The sequence below is a fragment of the Oncorhynchus keta genome, chromosome 22, assembly GCF_023373465.1.
Source record: "Oncorhynchus keta strain PuntledgeMale-10-30-2019 chromosome 22, Oket_V2, whole genome shotgun sequence".
Lineage (NCBI taxonomy): Eukaryota > Metazoa > Chordata > Actinopteri > Salmoniformes > Salmonidae > Oncorhynchus > Oncorhynchus keta.
In genome coordinates, this window is record NC_068442.1 from 26,278,853 (window position 1) to 26,299,629 (window position 20,777).

The 20,777-nt window shown below is 39.2% G+C and overlaps 1 long non-coding RNA gene across 1 annotated transcript; it reads left to right on the forward strand.

Moving 5' to 3' along the window:
• The first annotated feature begins 12,501 nt into the window (after positions 1-12,501).
• On the forward strand, positions 12,502-17,219 carry LOC127910617 (uncharacterized). The gene is made up of 3 exons (XR_008075461.1): positions 12,502-12,632; positions 16,303-16,630; positions 16,774-17,219. It is a non-coding gene; the product is annotated as an uncharacterized LOC127910617 (long non-coding RNA).
• Positions 17,220-20,777: the final 3,558 nt, after the last annotated feature.

Here is a 20,777-nt window from a genome sequence, read left to right on the forward strand (position 1 = left end):
GTTGTAATTTTGATAGGCAGACTCTTTCACAAAGGTAAATGTGTCTTACTGGAATTGTGAAGAAAGTTTAAAAAATATATATATTATTGATTTTAATTCCAAAATAAGTGTTTTGGAGCCCAGAAACAAACAATATATTTCATAATATAATGCTCTGTATTTCCAATGACACTGAGTACTTAGCAGATGGAATACAATACTTAATTCCATGCATTAAAAAAGCTTATGAGTAAGAATAGCATCACATTGAGATGACAGACCGTGCTGCGAGGCTAGGTTTTAATATATATCACATTCAGACAGAGATGGGAGCAGATATGTTCAGTCTTCTGACCTGCTCGGTGTAAACAGGCAATGACATGAAGAAAAGTATATTAAAAAAGTCCAGCGTGTGCAGAACTGGCGTCTGATGCCTGTCAAATCATTAAAAAGGAGAGGTGTCGTTATCAATTCCAGTGGATCAGCGATACTGGTGGCACATGGCTGTGATCGGGTATCTTCCACAGGGGCACTCTAGGGGCCTTTTGTGAATTTATAAAGTGAGATAAAATCGGCTTCATATTTCTCCACCAAATCACCTGATGAAAGCAGGCTGGGTGAGAGAATTACATGGCAGGAGTTTTGTCACTAACCCCATAGGCTTTATGGGTTGGAATGGAAAAGGTAATGAGAAAAGCCAAGCTGCGGGTTTGCTCTATTTAATAAGTCATCATGCCACTATCTATGGTTACCTGCAGCGTGCCCACCAACATAGTAATAGGAATACACTTCATTCAGTCCAACTGCAGGCCTATGATTGGTTATAATGTCTAACATGTTTGAGCAACCAAGCAGTTAGCCCCCCTCTTCACCAACACAGACACCATTACACAGACTTCTATGATGTTAATAATCTGACCAAAGTAGACAGAATCAGACTGTATTCTGGTGTTCTCTCTGCTCCAGAAATGTGTGATCGCAATTAAGATATGTCTTAAACACAATATGAAAATTAGTGGAATCTTAGACATAATAATTGCACACAGAACTTGCAAGTAAAATGTTTCCCCCCCGATCACTGCACACTTGCGCGTGCGCGCGCGCACACACACACACACACACACACACACACACACACACACACACACACACACACACACACACACACACACACACACACACACACACACACACACAAATTCCCAGACGGACGGCATAATAAAAAGCTAAATTGTCCTGTCTACAGGATACTAAGAATGATACTTGGCACCAGTGTTTTTTTCCCCCTCATCTCATAATTCATCAAACAAATTTCCTCCATCTCAGTGAGTCCTTTCTTATTTTCCCTGGGTTTCATTCTCCCAGTAAATTCTGTATATGCAGAAATATTCCTGCCTGAAGGAAAATGTTTTTTAATGTGAGCGGATGATGAAGGGCCTGATGAACTGATTCCCCGGCAGGAGTTAAAGCTTTGTGAAGACACTTGGCACAGATTTGATGAAAGCAGTTAAAACAAAGGGGGGAAAAATACAAACATATGTAAAATAAAAACTTAGTGCTACCTTTGACAGTTCTGGTCATGTGCTCAGTATGTGTGACTGAGAAACACAGAACCGAGGCATGTTTCACATTTGACAGCAGAATGCAAACCTATTAACCATCCATAGTAATTCGCTGTCTTTCTAAGTATCCATGAAAATAGCCCTATTACCACGTCTCAGCCTGAATAGTTACTATTTTGGAGGTCCATCCCTAACATGGGCAGATCTGTTTTAACAGACAGGCGAGTCACATGCTCAGATCAGCCATCCGCACTGAGGGATTTTTGGAGCGTGTGGAGTTTTAACATGGAAATTGGCTTTGAACCCCATCTGTACAGGTCGGCACATCTTTGGGCGAGGCACTGCTACTGCTGACAGGGAAAATGAACCATCAATTCCTTATAATGTGGCCTGATTATCGTCCTACTTACCCCCTGCAAATTCAAACTTTGAGCATTTCACCACCACCTAGTAACCTCAGAAAATGTGGCGCCCTGAGACGATTTTTCCAACCAATACTAATATCTCCACATTACCAATCTCAAGCAAAAACAAATACATTTAACATTATTGCTAGTCTGGAATGAGCTCTGCCTAACAAGTAGCGTCTTTGAAGAGAAATTATAATATCCCATTTATCATTAGAAATATACATCTGGCACAAGCTTTTTTTCCTAAGCAAAGAGAATATTTACACTACAGAAAACATTTTAAATCCTCAATAGTCCATTAGATGCACCTATGGCTATTTCGAAGTCGACTGACAGAAAAGAAAGCAAGTAAAACAATGTAAGTGACTTCACACACAGACAAATCCAAAACTCTTTGAGTTTTGCTAATTGACCAGAAGTTGATCACTAGGCCAGTTTTATACTTAATATAAGCAAGTAATGGACTTGGTAAAACTACACCATTTAAAACAAAGTAAAAGTTAGAACATGGTTCCTACCTTGGTAGCCCTGTTGTATTCACCAAATTAACTATGCTTTTTATAAAGTTATCAAGGACGAGAAGTCAACACAACAACAAACTACTGACCACTAGATTACGTCAAACAGGACTCTGATGTAGAGCACAAATCGGACCAAAGAGCAACGTTTTTCAATGTGTGTGATGTGAGTGTTCAGCAACTTTGGGATGGGGGATCTGTAGATGTCCGATGTGGGATGTCTTTATTTGACAGGATTGTTTTTGTTATTTCCTCGGGCAGGCCTGTCCAGCCCACTGGTGTCCCTTTCACCCGTTAAAGCAGCTGGGGCCTGACCCTGCAGATCTGCCCCTCAGAGCAGGGCTCCTTTCAGCCCCATACAGGGACCCTCCTTGTCCCCTCCCACCAGCAACATCCCATTCACTCCCAGAGATAACTTTATTCATCTTGTGCATCATTGTATCCAACTGAATGCAGGAACTATGCAGACACTCTAGTGAATTGAACTAGTGTGCGAGTGTGTGTCGTCCGGGTGGGCGCGAGTGTTATGTCTTAATTTCGTTCATTTAAATTGGGCGAAGAAATCAGTGTGTGCCTTAACTCTCTTATGATCTTGCTCTCTGCTACATTCTGCAGGCCCTTCATGTCTAACTTTTGTTTGCCAAGTATAACTATTCTGCATTATTTCCATGTATCTAAAATGTAATACCCGTGGAATAACGGCATACAAGTCATATTTATCCTAACATTATTCCGTGACGACATAAGACTTTTGGTAAGGATGATGGCTACCATAACTAGCCCTTTTAGAGATTTTTAGAATCTTGTTTAGCATAGTTTCACATAGATTCCTCATCAGTGTTTTCCTCTTTTAAAGTTCCTATCACTGTGTTTGATTTTCCTGCTGAGCAGCTGGCAGGGACAGTTAGGGTGATTTTCACCTGCCTGCACCCTAGCAGTCGAGACCACCCTGCTCTTCTCTCATCATTCATATTCAAGCCAGGGCCTCTTGACAAGTCTGCTGATCTCACTCAATGTTTTGTGATATGGACAATACAGATTTTTTTTTCTCTGTGGAGAAAAATGCTGAGGCCATCACACTTCTGGAGGCCTGCCTTGTGAGATTCAACTGAGGCAGAAGCAGTGGATTACTCCCCTCAGAGTCCTGCTGGGGCAGATCACGGCTCACCAAAAACCCAGTCAAACACCATCTAATGATGCACATAGAAAAAAGGTAACTGCCTCCTCAGTGTCTCCCTCATATGCTCGATATCAACACATTTGCAGCTGAGAGAGAGAACTACATCTGCAGTTGAGAACTCAGCAATCCACTGTACTTTCTGATGGTTTTCAGTAAAATGTATAGTGTGTTGTATGGAATGGTAGGCTTAATGTTTTTGCTGGATACTATGTATTATCATGTAGTGAGCAATGTGTGTTACTGGTACAATCTTTGTCAAATATCAATCTACTCTATTGATTTGTTTATTGCATTTGAAAAAAGGGATGCTTGACATTTGATGTGGTGTATTATGCCAACATAACAAAGGACATGGACGTGGAAGCGGAATTAGCTACAATGCAGCCTTTCCTCAAACTCCTGCCTAAATCAGGAATGGATGAGTTTTTAAATCAGTCAGTCACTGTTTGGCAAGAGGAATCATCAGTAACTCTTGATGATAGTAGATTTTTTATTCTTAATAAGAGAGTTTGAATGTTTGTGTAGTAACCATTGGTAACATCATTTTGGGGCGATTCTAAAAGAGAGAAGTTTATACATTAGCGCTGTAGTTGCAAAACACTGTTGATATTCAAATGATTATTGTGCAAAATCTGGGATAAGCTTCAGTGTGAGAGCCCTTCTAAGTGCCTACAACTATTGCTAATTCCCCTCTCCATTGTGGGCTGCACAAAGGCCTTAATCCCATTTCACTTCTGCAGAAAGCTGAGGCTATTTTCCCTCTCATAAACCAACAACACTCCCCCTGGCTGGAGCTGAGAGGCTCTGAGAAAGGAGCCAGTGTGTGTATACTTCAAGGCTTTTTTGTGTTACTTGGCTAGTGCTCTGCATAAACTTTTAAGTGGTCCCAGTAGGCCTCAGACACCTTTCGGCAGAAAAATAAGCCATCATAGACTGTAAAAAAGGAAACCAAACACTCTCTTAACCTAGACAATCCGAAATAAAATATATGAAGGCTTTTATAACTGAGATTGAGTTTGGAATGCAAAGGGTTAACGTGTCGTTTTTTTCTGGCAGCGAATTCATGCACTAGTAGGGGAACTTTCATTCTGTTGAAAAGCAGAGCTATTTCTATTCATTGTAAATCCTTTAATACATTATTTATAACTTGGTGGTCCACTATCAAAGTGACTGAAGTAGGACAGAATTCAAACCCCCTGCTTTGTAGTTTGGCAGAGGCTTGCAACAGAAAAAATACGACTCCCTATTTACTTATTTAGACATAATATTTTCCTTTGTTATTAGCACAATTCTACCCTCCCTAACCTTTCCAGTGTGTGGTTTAATTCCAACAGGGAACAGCTTCAAGGTTATGTCTCATCTAACTGGCATGACTTAAAGTGTTTTATTGGGAATGTGAATAATGTGTAGAAGGTAGATAATTATTGTCATTCCAATTAAAAAAATAATAAAATAAAAAATGTTTAGCATTCGTATTCCAATTGTCATCTCCAAGGACAGCCTCATGATTTTCAAAAAATGTTTTCATGATTTTAATCAGAGCCATACCTCTACAATGAATTATGATTCAACAGAACAATACACCCCCCCAATAGCTGAAACACTCAACATTTTTTACATTTGATTTCAGTTTGGTGAAAGCCACATCTCTTGGCAGATAGGTCTCTTATGTGGTTATGGAATTGCTAAAGCTCCCTGGTCTGGTTCTGCGATTACTCAATAGAGAGCTATGCCACGCTGTGACAAGCCCATCCTTTAATAAGTAAGTGATGGCTTTATTCAGTGGCTGTGTCATGTGGTGTGTGTGAACATACACCAGCATGTGGCCTGTGTTCGTTCATGTTACAGGTGTGTGAATCGGGGGTCCGCTTGTCTTAAAACGAGGGGGCGTATTGTGCGGTAAACAGAGATCAGATGGAAACGGATAATTGTTGGATTAGCTTTCTTCTTCTAATATCCTTGTTAGCGTTCCTGTCAATCAGACCCCCAAATTCCAGTTTACATTTCATTTCACTGTATACCACTATGTGCTATGAAGGATGCATGTCAAACACTTCTCTTTATTTATTACATAGTTCTTTCACAGTAATACAGAGACAGCTAGGACTTTTGGTGGGAGTAAAGCATATTTCACAGACTTCAAAAAGCTCTATTTTCCTTTGTTCTGCCCTTGCGTGCCCTTTGTTTTATTTAAGTGCTAAAATGTTCCTCAATAAGAGTCATTGGAAGGACAGTCTCTCCACCAAGTTTATCTAAGGGCCACTACTCTGAATGACATCTTTTGGTGTGTGTGTGTGTGTGTGTGTGTGTGTGTGTGTGTGTGTGTGTGTGTGTGTGTGTGTGTGTGTGTGTGTGTGTGTGTGTGTGTGTGTGTGTGTGTGTGTGTGTGTGTGTGATCTCAGAAAGCACAAAATCCAGATATTCCCTGAGATGACACTTAATGAATTATTATACATGACTCTAAGATTCATAGATGACATAACATTTTATAAATTGGTGGACAAATAAATTGTGCCAACCCTTATCGAGCCATACTCTTGCAGTAGGCTATAGCTTGGCTTGGTCTGGCTGGATTTTGAATATTACTTACCAATGTCTCTCAAAGTTAACCTTTATTCGCTATTAAAAATTGTAAATTCAACTACCAATTAACCAGAAATGTCTGGTACAGCATGATATTTTTAAAGTAGGATACATTTGTACTTCATTATGCCAAAAGGTCACCAGACCATTTATTATATATATTTTTTTGGTTTTGTGGTTTTGCATTATCAAACAGCTATGTATTGTTGACCAATAAAAGTAGCTGAATCTCCAACATTCATTCAAACTCCACTAGTGTAACCCACACTTATCCCATTTACTATTTAATAATGACGTTAGATTTCAATTTAATTTTATGATACAATAACACTACAGAGTGTGACAACAAAATACTTATATTGGATTTTTGATTGACATACAACCACAGTTCTCTATTATACATGAAATCAAGTAGCCTCGAAAGTCATTTTAGAGCGGAAACTGTTGAGTTTATATCAATTACCTTGTCTAATTGCCGGTACAAATCATGAAAGCACTAAATTGAAAAATGGTTATAGAGTGAAATAAATTATGAATGCAAGTGATCACAGATTGTAATTGACCGCGTTCACCTCCATATTTAGGTTGGATAGAAAATGAATTAAGCAAATGTGTCTTCCACCGGGGAGGCAGATGAGTTAGTTATTGGGCTCATAATCTTATCTATTTGAAAAGTAGATGGATCCCTTATGTTGCACTTTAAAGGAGGTGAAATGATAAAGACTTCTGTTGAAAAAGTCCCCATGGAAATAGTCAACGGACAATTTTGATAAACTTTCCGCAGGCAAAGTGCAAACAAACCTGAACATGTTACACCCCCACTACAACGATGGATATGAAGTATGGTAAGATCTAAGGAAAACATTGTGTATACTTTGCCCATTCCTTTCATCCAATCATTCTAATTTTGTACTGCCACTGAATAATGGTAGTTTGTTAAATGTACTAAAAGAAACACAGTAGCCTGCTCTGAGAAGGGTTGAGGAGCGCATTGATATCGTAGTTTAAGGGTCTTTCAACATTTGATTGATTCACTCCAGAGCCTACAAAAATTGCACAGTATCTGTGATAGTATGGTTCATCAGTCAGCTTGTCTCCTCTTAAGCACTGGGATACACTGAGGTCCTTCTGGATCACCCCCATGACTTTGTACCTTCATTTCAATTCCACAACATTATCCACACATCTTCTCCACTCAACTAGAGAACGACTACAGCAAGGGGATTCAGGTGTTGTATCGGTCTACAGTATATTCATTTTGAGTATTCTTTCCTAGCCTTTGAATTCACACAATTGAAGACAATGTCATCTAGTTCTTTGATTCTGTTGAACTTTAACCAATTAACCAATAAATTGTTGCAGTAAGGATTTTATTTAAAGCCGCAATATGTAACTTTTTGTCTGAGTTGACCAAACTCGTATAGAAATGTGTGTTATAGATCTGTCATTCTCATTGAAAGCAAGTCTAAGTAGCAGTATCTGTTCTATGTACACCATTTCTATACTTCCTGTTCTCATGTTTGGTTTTTGTCTTTTTACTTTCGGTTTTGTACACTAGCTTCAAGTAGCTGAAAACACAATATTTTTGGTTATAGAAAATATATTTCAATGCAGTTTAGATTGTACAATGACTCTCTACACAATACTTGCTTGTTTTGTCAGAAACGGAAATTAGGCGAACTATTCAAATTTTAGCAACAGAAATGGCGGAGTGATTCCTGCATACTGCAACGTTAAGGCTTGGGAATAAAATGCAATACAAAAGGGCTAAACCTCAGTAACTTATTACATTTAAGGTCTTAACTAGTGTGATAAGTTGTAACACCCAGGTGGCCATTAAAATGATTATCTTATCAGGTGTTCACTCCAGGAGGAATTAAGCTGATGGTTTGGTTAAGAACTGATTCATCCCTGAGTTTGATTAATATTAAAGGAGTGGCAGGCACAATAGCCCATTGCATTTGAAATCTTAACCCCAAGAACCCTCATTTGGAACACCTAGTGTATCTCTATGATGCACCAGTCTAATCTGAAGCGTGTCAGTGTGACCAGGTGAAAAGTGGCATTAATTCCATATTGGAGGTGGGCATGTGTTTAGAGCAGCAGAGACAGGTAGAGCATTCCATGGGAGTCAGCTCGTGACCTGACAGCGATTGCCAGGCAGGGTGTTAATTGGGAAGGAGTGCCAGCCCATTGGTGTTCCATAGCAGAAGACATTGGACTTGCTGCTTGACTCCCTTGATAAGTAACTGTGCTTGTCTTAAATGTGCTCAGTGGCGAAGGACAGTATTAGTGTATCATATTCCCTAGTCACACGGCTTTCGCTGGATGCACATTTTATTTTGTGTGCGAGAGGAGAAAGAAATATTACACCTTCAAAGCTAAGCCTGTCGATAGTAAGTCGCTCTGGATAAGAGTGTCTGCTAAATGACTTAAATGTAATGTAAATGTAAATGATAGTGCTCCCAGTAGGCTACGGAGTGTTGGTGTTTGTGTTGACCAAAGACCAGATACTATCTCTTCTAGTTCAACAACAATAACCAGTGTCTAACTTTTGTTAGACTGATGTTCCATTACGAGCCACTCGGCTACATTTATAAGCATAAACCAATTAGTGCACAGAAAAGGGAAGAATGTGTTTGTGTACCAGAGTAAATATTCATTTTGAAGTGATATTGGGTACAAGAGAAGAGCTGTTGTTGAGAATAAACCCAGACCTTACACTAATAACCTGAATTTCCCAATATGATTTAGAGACACTACTGCTCAATACTGGGTCTTATGACGGTTGACAACATACACACAACTACATATCGAAACCAAACATTCAGTATAGTTTGTTAGCACAGTAAGAATGTGTTAAGATAAATGTATTAAAATTATGATTTAGAACAACTTCATTGATGCTAGATTTAGCTGTAGGTCCATTAAATATTACATTTTCATACGGAATAAAATACGAAGTCATCATTCTTTGCATTTTGTCTGTTTTTGCCTGCACAATACACACTATAACATTTAGCTGCATACTAGCATATTTTCAAGGATTCAGTACATGGCTGTCTCCACCCATTTGAATATGAATGCACCATTCTCTGATACAGCAAAGGCTGTTCTCCACATAATTCACACAACCTTCAATTTAACCTCAGAACCATCATGTTCAATGGGGACTGGCCTTTCTATTGTGAAAGATGCAGCATCTTCTTTTTTTCAGCAAAAGGATTTAATTAAACCCAACGCATTCCAAAAGAAACAGTAATTTTAGGACACAATCATACAAAATGTGTCAGGCGAAGATAATTCCGCTTAATGGAAGCATTTAAATGTGTTGGCTGAAGCCTCTTACTGGACCTTGGGTAATATATCATGGCTTTTGTGTATTGCTGTAGATTATCTTTATAAACACGACCAAGCGAATAAGAGCACAATCAATATGTCTGTTTACCATAATTGTTGCAATATAGGTTTGTATGAACATTTCCATTTCAAATTGTGAATAAAATAAACAAGGAAATCACTTGGTGTACCTACTGAACCATATCCAAGAAGACATCTTGACAGAACGAATAGATTATACATTTGAAAAATATAATATTTCTATCAACAGAGATCTTTACACTCATTGGATCTAGTCAATGCATGTCATTTCTACTGACAAAATTCTCCCCTGGATTGTTTAGTTCTGTTATTTAAGATAATAATTTGTCATATTATTTTATGTTGGTGCGGGACATTTGTTCCGATACCAAAAAGGTCTCCACATCCCAAACAAAATACAGCTAAAATGTACCCGAGTCATCGCAGCTTGAAATGAGGGCTGGACCTGCAATGGGAGCACTGGCCCGAGCTGTCAAATTTCCTGTTGATATCTTAATAAACAAAAGTAGGATAAACTATTGTTAATGGGGATGTGGGAGTGTATTTTCAAGCAGCAGGCCCGAAAAAGGGGGCGAGGATGTGTTCGGTCAGCTTGAACAGCAGAGAAAGACTGGGGAGGACGCCTCCTTTGTGACATGTGCAGCATAGACATAATGAAAGATATTATAATTACAATGCACGGTCTGTAAAAAGGGACAAAACAGATATTTGACCGGGGGGTGGAGTGTGCTGCACCATAGAGACCCAGGCCACTCCAGAGCACAGTACCAACTGCAGTTCCATTCTGATCACTAACTTAGACAAATCTCAATACGAATGCACACAACAGGAATCTCCAGTGAATAGCGTTTTGTTCCAGAAATAAAAACATTTGAACAAGGCCCCCATATCGTTTCATACTACTCTAAACTGTCCCATCAGGCATGAGGAGTACTTACACCTCTATTTGAGCATGGGACACATTTTCGTGACTATAATTTTATGTCAATAAATGATAGTCCTAGGAGTGATAGGAGCGCTCTTATTATTATTATTATTATTATTATTATTATTATTATTATTATTATTATTTTCGGTGTTAATTCATACATAGTGTGAATGACAAGCACAGACCGAAGCGCAGCCGTTATGGCTGACAACTGGAATGGTGCCTTTCTCTGTACATATTCACCCCCATAGGCGAGACAGACAAACAATGCAGTGAATGTGGGAAAATGTGAAATGCTAAACCTGCGTGTGTGTGTGTGTGAGTGCTGCGTGTGTGCGTCTGTGTGTGCATTTGTATAAGGGCTACGGATGAGTTTGAATGCTGTCCTTGTTTGGTGATGGCATGGATCTAGTGGATGTATAGGCATGTGGAAGAAGGATAAAGTGAAGCAGAGAGAGAAAGAGAAACAGAGGGGCGGGAAGCTGGCAGTGACTGAGAAGATGAGGACTTGACAGCGAGGTGACAGAGTTCAAACAAAATGAGGCTTGTAGATTAGCAGCGTTCCCCTCGGTGACAGGTGTCATCTCTTGTGGCAGTCTGTCACTCTGCCTACTGCCACTCTTTATATAATACCAGGAGGGAGAGGAGAGGGAGAGGGGAGAGGCAGCACCAGTCTCACCTCACCAGGCACATCCACCCGGCGTCTCCCTGCCAGTCACCTAGATTAAAGCCCAGGTGGCCAAGGGATGCAAGAGGGAAGCACCAGGAAGAACAGAAGCCAAGCTAAAGGGAAAACACACTATTAAAGCAATGACGCCTACTGCCTTCTGTGAAAACCATACTATTTATTAGTACAATATTTGGAGGATTCAGGTTAACAAGTGACAGCTCATTTTAGCTATACACTGATCAATATTTTCATATTCAGAAAGCATAAATGTGGGGATGGCGCAATGCTGTGATAGGTCATCTTCATTAACTTGACCAAGTGTAATGTAACAGGACAATGTCTCATGTTACGTGAAGGCTAATACCCACAATTAATCTTGGACATTATAGTTCGTAGATATGTTACTAAATCTATTAATATTACTACAGTTCCATCTGTGTAATGTCAATCAAACAACTTTTTCCATAATTACTACAGACAATTCTCAAAATAGATCTTTATTAAGATATCAGAGCCACTTAACTTATATCTGCCCATAAAACATAAATAGACTAACCAACACAGAGGTTGGGACTACAGTCTCATCTCCATACACCTCTATTGACTCCCATCCTACTCTATGGAGAGTCAGTAGTTTTCTAGGTGAATGAGTGAGTTTCCTGCTGGCCATTGTGAGTGAGGCCCTTTCACATGACTCTAACCCAGAGGGTATTAACTAAAGCTGGGAGGGAGCCGGGACACATCGTCCATCCGGTGACACCCAGGGTGAGACCTGCTGCTCCCTGCCTAAGACTTCAGCCACCTGCTTCACAGATTGGACCGAAATACACACAGCCAGAGCTGCCGCCACCCCTCTGGGTTACAGAGTCAGGGGAGGGTCAGCTATTTCTTCATGACTTTAGCAAAGCTGTTATCTTACATTTGGAAAAAGATAACCATGGATTAATTTCATACAATTGTGTTGCTGGCTGTTTTTATGTTGACTATATACAAAATCTGTCTCACTAAAATGACAAAGGGAACATAAGTTTAACAAGGGCAACAAAAATGTAATAGGCAATCAGAAATCAAGATGTGAACACAGAAACAAATACACACCTAATTAGTATTGTGCCGTTTGTATTTTCTGACAGATGAGGTATGCCCCCTATTGACTTTGTCAGGAAAGCCAGTCCAGAGTGAAATACAGAGATGAGGGAGTTAAACCACTGTGAGCTGCTGCCTGCAAATTGTGTTGTGAGCCATGGCAAGTCTCAGCATTCCTGGTGTTGCAGTTACAACCGCGATAGCAGAGAACAGATCCACAGATAATATGGACAATGGAGGGACTGTATTATGTCTTACATTGAAACTCTGATGGCCAATATACAGTACATTATGGTTTTTAAAATATTAATTGCGCAGGTTGGAAAGGACAGAAGGTAATGTATGTATTTGGTTCTCTCGCGATTGGAAAATTCTCTCTGCATAATAATCAGATGGAATGGAGTCAGAAACGTAATGAAGATGAGCTTCTGATGTATAAAACTACTTTCTAAAATATTGTAATGATCAATTAATATAATATATTTTGGGTATTTTTAGTACATATATTATTCATTATTAGAGATTAAATATTGATTTCTAGTTTCATCTTCAATCTTCAGTTCTTGTCCTAAAACATTTAATTGATTTGAATATTCACAAGTTCTGGAACTTCCTCGGATAATGATCTCCCAAAGTAGCAGCCTAACAACAGCTGTGCTCTTGTAGCCTGTGCATTTAAAAACGAGTCATATTCTTCACACTGCCTCTGGTTCTTTTGGGGGAAAGAGACCACCTTCGGCACAGTGTTGCTAGTGTGAGTAATGAGACAGGCTTTCCGTGGTGCTGATAGAGGCTACCATTAAAAGGCGTGCTCCGGGGTATTTTCTCTCTCTGCATTCTAGGGAGGGAAATGGGATCTGATACCGCCATGTATCATTTGTTTCCACATCAAAGTCACAGTTATTGGCAGAATGTTTTTCATTGTTCCATCTACCTCCTGGTCAAATTCAAGTTAAATAGACTCTGATGCAGGCAGGGCTCAGATAAGGGTATGTGTCCTACGTATGCTGGGGAAAGTTGAGCACTTTACCTATCACCTTTAATAGAATTGTATGGATTTCATGAGTTGTAGCACAGGTGTCTAGTATTATCTTATTGAAATATTTGCAAATGATACAGCATTACAGTAGCATTTTAAGAACATCAAATACAGTAAGGTACAAAATTGCAGAAAATAACCTCATACCTACTGTAAAATATGGTGGTGGATCTTTGATGTTATGGGCTATTTTGCTTCTACTGGTCCTGGGGCCCTTGTTAAGGTCAACAGCAACATAAACTTGACAAAGTACCAGGACATTTTAGCCAAAATCCTGGTTTCCTCTGTCAGGAGGCTGAAACTTGGCCACAAGTGGATTTTCCATCAAGACTATAACCCCAAGCACACATCAATATCAACCATGAAATGGTTATTTGACCACAAAATCAACATTTTGCTGAGGCCATCTCAGTCTCTGGAATTGAAGCCCATTGAAACCTGTTTTGAATTGAAGAGGGCAGTCCATAAGCGCTGACAAAGGATATCAAGAAACTGGAAATATTTTGTATGAAGGAATGGTCTATGATCCTTCCCAATGTGTTCTCCAATCTCAAAAAACATTTGAGAAAAAGGCTCAGTATTATCCTCGAAAGGGGATGGTGTTGGAGTATTGAAAACTGGGGTGCCAATAATTACCTTTTTTAGATGTGTTTTTTTTTTGTTTTATTACAAAATCTTTCTCTGAGCAAATGTATTAGAATAAAATAATATAATTTTCATTCTTTTTTTTGAGCATACAATATTTGCTCATCTTTATCAAGAGTGCCAACAATTCTGGACCTGACTGTAAATTCAAATAACAGAGCTCTTTTGCCTCATCTAAATTTCTCTCTAAATAATCCAGTCACCCATCCACTCATTTTCACGTGTACTTTGTGTTGGAGTCACAGAAAAATGGGCGCAAGCCAGAAAAATAGGATTTTGGTTCCTTATATTATCATGTTTCTTTGAAGTATTTTGCAAATGCCATGCCATTTAACCTTCAAGATGAATATGCACACACACACACACACATCTAGGTTTTCCATTAAACTCAAAGCTATCCTCAAGAGGATTATTTTGAATTTGTCAGACAGCCTTCTTCATATCTTTGAGACTTTAAGTTGGGATATCTTTGGATGTGCCTCCTATCAGAGCAGATGTTTTTTCTCACACTGAGGGATCTGCATGGGGCTGTATTTTCTCATTGCATCACTAGATGTGTAGCATTATAACTCATGAGTGGCACCTCATTTCACACCCCCTAATAGCTTGACACTGGGAGCACTCTAGGGTTCCAGCCAGGGAAGCTTCCCTTCAGTGTTGTCTCGGGTTATATAAGGGACGGGAAGAAAAGAGATGAGGAAAAGTTCGACTGGACTGGGGGGTTTTCAACTCAGCAGAACGTGTAGAATTATGACAAAGAACATTTTAAAACTGATTAATATATTTCTTAAATAATATACAGCAAGGCTGCTCTGTATTGTATTGTCCACGCGAGTGTTGGTTCATACACACAGCACACGGGGCACAGACGTAATTCAATGTCTATTCCACATAATTTAATTGAGCACGGTTACATACACACAATAATACGATTATTGTTGATAGTCAGATTAATAAAATAGTTTACATTTAAATGTTTACATGATTTGCAATAATTTTTCCCCGAATAATCCTGTTTACATGGACACATCTGAAATCAGGGGATTTAAATAAACGCAGAAAATCGGCAATCAAAATAAACGTTCTACCACAGTGACGGTTATTTTGCTAAGCCTATTTGATTCGGAGTTTGGGTACATAAAGTTTGTATGCGAAAACTATTTCTAAGATGCATGCATACTTTCAGTTTTTCCGAACTCGCTTCGCTCCTGCATATTCTGGGAGTTTGCGCTACGGGTGCTAACACATGCGCAGATCAAATACACCGCCAGAATGCCGATTTTAATAATTCGAAAGATTGTTTATTCGGTGTATGCTTACTTCGAACTTGACCTTACGCCGATTAAGATAAGCAGAGTAAGGTGTTTACATGACTATTTCCATACTCTGCCTACTGCCAAAATCAGTTTAATATCAAATGATTCATGTGCATATAAACAATCATTGAAATTAGTGGAAACAGCATTGATTAAACCAGTGGGAGGAGTTTAATACTGGAATATATTGAATGTATTTATGTCAAGATAAAATGAGATGAAGCTGTTTGTGCTTTTCTGAAAAGCACTCCAGTGGCCTATGCTGTGATGTTTGATAGTGTTCGATTAATAAGAGCAGAAGATAAATTCAGCTCAGGGTGCACAGTGCACCCTATCTAGCCAGGTCCGGGCTGGATGACAGACATTGTAGCCCTCCAGCTTACTTGTCATACAGCAGCAGCCAGCCAGAGCAAGGCAGGTAACATGATTGTCTAATTGTGTCATGACATTGTGAACCTGCTGGTGATATATAACCATGTTCATTTTCTGATAGCGCAAGGCTGGGCCTTAGAATCAGAGTTATGATGGGTGTAATTTGTGCCTCTTACACCAAAGTGAAAATAGCAGGTCATCGGCAGGATAAATACAAATTAAAATTGATGCAGGTCTCATTTCTGTTTGACCAGTTCGTATGGGGAGGCTACAGAGAGGCAGACATGTAGGGCTTGTCATTAGGTCTTCCATTTCACACCATAGCCCTGAAGGCAGAAACTGCAGATGAAATGTAACTGCCCAGAGATATATAATTGGAGAACACTCCTTTGACATAAACATGTTTGATTTAAAGCACATTTGAAATATTTATCAGTTCATAGTGTTTATTCACTTTCATTGCTGATGACATTGTATGATAAAAAGGCCAGGATAAAGACACAAAAAGGCTGACTACAATGTTGATGTTTTCCATCACTGGAAGGACATAGATGGGTGAGGCAGGTATACTGGAAATGAAAAGCTCTTGATTTGTGAGAGATTCTATGAATGACAGCCTCCTTTTGATTCCAGGAACTTAGGTAGAGGGACTGTGCGTGTGTGCTCCTGCACAGTGAAAGGAGCCACAGAGGATGTCCTCCTGAAACAGTCACATCTTGTCTGACTGGCAGTTCAAGAGCTCTTCATTACAGCCCCACTGTGTCCAAGGGAAAGAAAAACAACGCGCCCAGCCTGGGACCTGTAACCTTGCCATTTAATCAGGAGTTCAAACTGCATTGTCTCCCACCACCACATCATTTAGTCTCTGAGGCTTGAGAGCAACTTTGAGGCAAATGGCTTCATATCAAGCTAGGCAGAAATAACTCTCACCGCATCACACTAGTAAACGCACTTAGACGAAGTAAGTATCTAGCACCGTATCAATGTCATTCATCACATACACCTATGCAATGATTTTTTTAATGTCATAAATCCTGCATTTGAATTGGTTGTCTACATTAAATGCATGGCGTGATCAACAGTCAACATTGTAATTGCTCCCAGTGTTGAAGATTTCCAAGGCCCCCTGGAACCTGCGCTATCAGAAACAACGATGGGGTTCTGAAGATGGTAAGGGACGAAGCGCTACAATGGATGCTAGCGCACTAGAAACATAGTTGAAACACACTGCACACATTACACCAGTATCAGTGCACAAACAAGCTAACAACAACAGCAATGTAAAAGCTGAACTTGAGCTTGCTTACCAGCTGCTTTTGTGGTTGTCATTTAACTTATTGTAGCTAGGTAGCTAGCTAACCACTGTCCTCCTGCCTAGCTTCCTGATGCACAGGTCTGCAGATTCACTTTTTCATAGGGTTGGGGTCCCCAAATCAAATCTTGTTAAGGGCCCCAAAAATAGTAAAACCGGAACTTCTCAAAAAGGTGGCTTACAGAGTTATGTATGACTTGTTATCTACACTAAACAAAAAATATAAACACATGTAAAGTGTTTGTCCCATGTTTCATAAGCTGAAATAAAAGATCACAGAAATGTTCCATACGCACAACAATCTTATTTCTCTTGTTTACATTCTTGTTAGTGAGCATTTCATTTGCCAAGATAATCCACCCACCTGACAGGTGTGGCATATCAAGGAGCTGAATAAAAAGCATGATCATTACACAGGTGCACCTTGTGCTGGGGACAACAAAAGGCCACTCTAAAATGTGCAGTTTTGTCACACAACACAATACCACAGATTGATGGAGTGTGCAGTTGCCATGCTGACTGCAGGAATGTCCACTAGAGCTGCTGCCAGAGAATTTAATGTTAATTGCTATACCATAAGCCGCCCTCCAATGTTGTTTTAGAGAATTTGTCAGTACTTCCAATCAGCTTCACAACCGCAGACCACGTCACATGTATGGCGTCGTGAAGGCGAGCGGTTTGATGATGTCAACGTTGTGAACTGAGTGCCCTATGGTGGTGTTATGTTATGGGAAGGCATAACCTATGGACAACGAACACAATTGCATTGAATCAATGGCAATTTGAATGCACAGAGATACCGTGACAAGATCCCGAGGCCCATTGTCATGATGTTCATTGACTGGCATCTCCTCATGTTTCAACATAATGCATGGCCCAGATGAAAATGCATACAAGACATGTCACTCATTGACCATGTTTGGGATACTCTGGATCAACATGTACGAAAGCGTGTTCCAGTTCCCGCCAATATTCTGCAACTTCGCAGGCCATTGAAAAGGAATGGGCCAATATTCCACAGGCCACAATCAACAGCCAACTCTATGCTAAGGAGATGTGTCACGCTGCATGAGGCAGATATTGACTGGTTTTCTGATCCACGGCCCTACCTTTTTAGGGTATCCGTGACCAACAGATTCATATCTGTATTCCCAGTCATGTGAAATCCATAGATTAGGGCCTAATGACTTTATTTAAATTGACTGATTTCCTTATGTACTGTAACTCAGTAAAATCTTTGAAATTGTTCCATGTTGCGTTTATTTTTGTTGAGTATAGTATACAGTATTTATGCTTCAAATGTTTTCAGAGTCATTTGCATTCATAACGTTTAATTTTAATTTCCCAAACCTTTTCAGACTTTTCACACCTACAGTAGGCTAATGGTCTGAAGGGGTGGCAGGGTAGCCTAGTGGTTAGAGCGTTGGACTAGTAACCGAAAGGTTGCAAGTTCAAATCCCCGACCTGACAAGGTACAAATCTGTCGTTCTGCCCCTGAATAGGCAGTTAACCCACTGTTCCTAGGCTGTCATTGAAAATAAGAATTTGTTCTTAACTGACTTGCCTAGTAAAATAAAGGTAAAAAAAAATAATAAAAAAATAAAGGTACAAAGAGCTTGGGCTGTCTCAATGTCCCACAGCTGTTACTGTGTGTCACCTTTACTACTACACAGCAAATGAGATTGGCACAGGGGGTTTAAACTGTTCAGTCGTAGAGCTGAAACACATTGTACGTACCATTGATACTATTGCTATTACTTGTCGAGGTGTTATCTCTGTTTCAGAATTACCCTTTGACTGCACCTTTTTTGCTGACGATCATTATAAATGGATGTCCTCGCTTTCAATTTTGTCCATGCACCATTTCAGCACACAATTTCGGTCCATGCTCATGTGACAAATACTGTACTTGCAGTTTCATGCTCACTTAGGTACCTAATTAATTGAGAAAATTCACATTATCTCTGTATTACGTTGACTACATGCTGATACTGTGATAACCATGAATATGGATAACCTACCAACAGACAACAGTGATGGTGTTTCATGATAGAGATGAGAAGGAACATTTTGCACCTGATTGCACAACAAAACACTTTTGTACTTTGCCAACAAGGTGATTTGGAACAACACACATTTTTTTGTCCTGACAGTGGTACACTAACCATCTCAACAGTCCTACTGGCCAGGCAGTCAGTCAGTTGTTTAAACATAAATATATCTAGCAACAAAATGATTCTAAAACAAATAAGAAAAAGAGGTGATGAAAAGGGTATGCGTGAAACAAACTTGTAAAGAAGGTTTTTCAGAAATGCATAGAAAAATATAATAACACCATCTCTACCATATAGCAGAACAGTTGATTTTGTCTTGCTGAGTTAACACACTTAATTGTAGTATGCAAATGAGAGCAATTACAAAGCTTTTTAGGTGAAGAGATGACAGCTAAGGTTGGTTTCATAGCAGGCCTCACCCAAACAGTTGTCATGGAAACAATGTAGGATAACCTCACTGCCAAATAATTGAGTGCATTATTGTAGAGATAGCAGCTCAGTATAGTTACGTTTGCATTAATGCCCACATATTGAAACATCGACCTTATATTCATTCCATAAATGATTTTATAGGCCATATGTGCTGTAAATACTGTAGTGAATGGGAACACCAGGACAAGTCTAGGGATATGTGATTGAACAATGGTACTTTATGTCTTAACGTGTCTGATAACGCTATTTATTCAATTTGATCTATTCATTATAACTTGGGGAAAAGAAATTCATTGGAAATTTCACGTTTATTGATTAGAGATGGAATATTAATATTCATGTGTTGCCTATTAACAATTCTTACAGTTCCAATTTAAGTTGTGTTGTGTAGACTCTGGATCCTATAATTGCAATGACAATGATAACATTGACAACCATCTTTCCATACACAGTACTAATGATGACCAGACTGATGTGGTGACGGTTTAAGGCTTTAACAGGACATTTTCAATAATATTATTTGAGATAATGATTTCTCTCCTAAATCAAATGCATTAGCTACCCCCTTCTTTGTTTACAACAAATTAAGGGGAATGACCATGAATGCCACCAGCATACCAAATAAAAATTGAAGACACAAATGTATATTTTCTATGGCAATTTATATTACAATTACTCTTGTGGAGGCTTTCATGAATTAAATATGAGTTCTGTCTGAGAATTAGATGTTATGAAGGTAAATGACAAGAGGAGCCTGTAATTGAGGTGGTGGCAGCATGGGCCTACTGAACTAATCCCTGGCTGGGTCATGTGATAGGCTGTCCTCCAATGGCAGTAGTTCTTTTTGCTTCAAAGCCAGGGCAGCCGAGAAAATTGATTTCTCATCTGAGCTGTATTTGATAGCTTTTGAAATCTGAAATTGAAATTAACTAACCTATGCCCCGTCATTACAAAAGAGCAAATGAACATTGCAACAGTGTTTCCTATATGCAGTGCAAACCTGCCAAGGTACATTTTCAAATAATTGTAAGATGCATGCTTTCTCTCTCTGCAAAGTTGATTGAAGTACTTTTTTTAAAAATATACAAATCCATAATGAGAGTGAAAATAACAGAGATATGCACATGTATTTCTGACAGAAGGTACCAATAATGCTTATTATTGTGATGACTCCAAAGCACCGAAATAGTTTTGTGTGAAATTGCTATGGACCACACAGTTAATTGGAATATGAGTCACAATTTTATGCACTTTTATGCTCAAATGAACATGACTCATATTGTTTGGTCATTGATTTTTGCAGCTTCTAC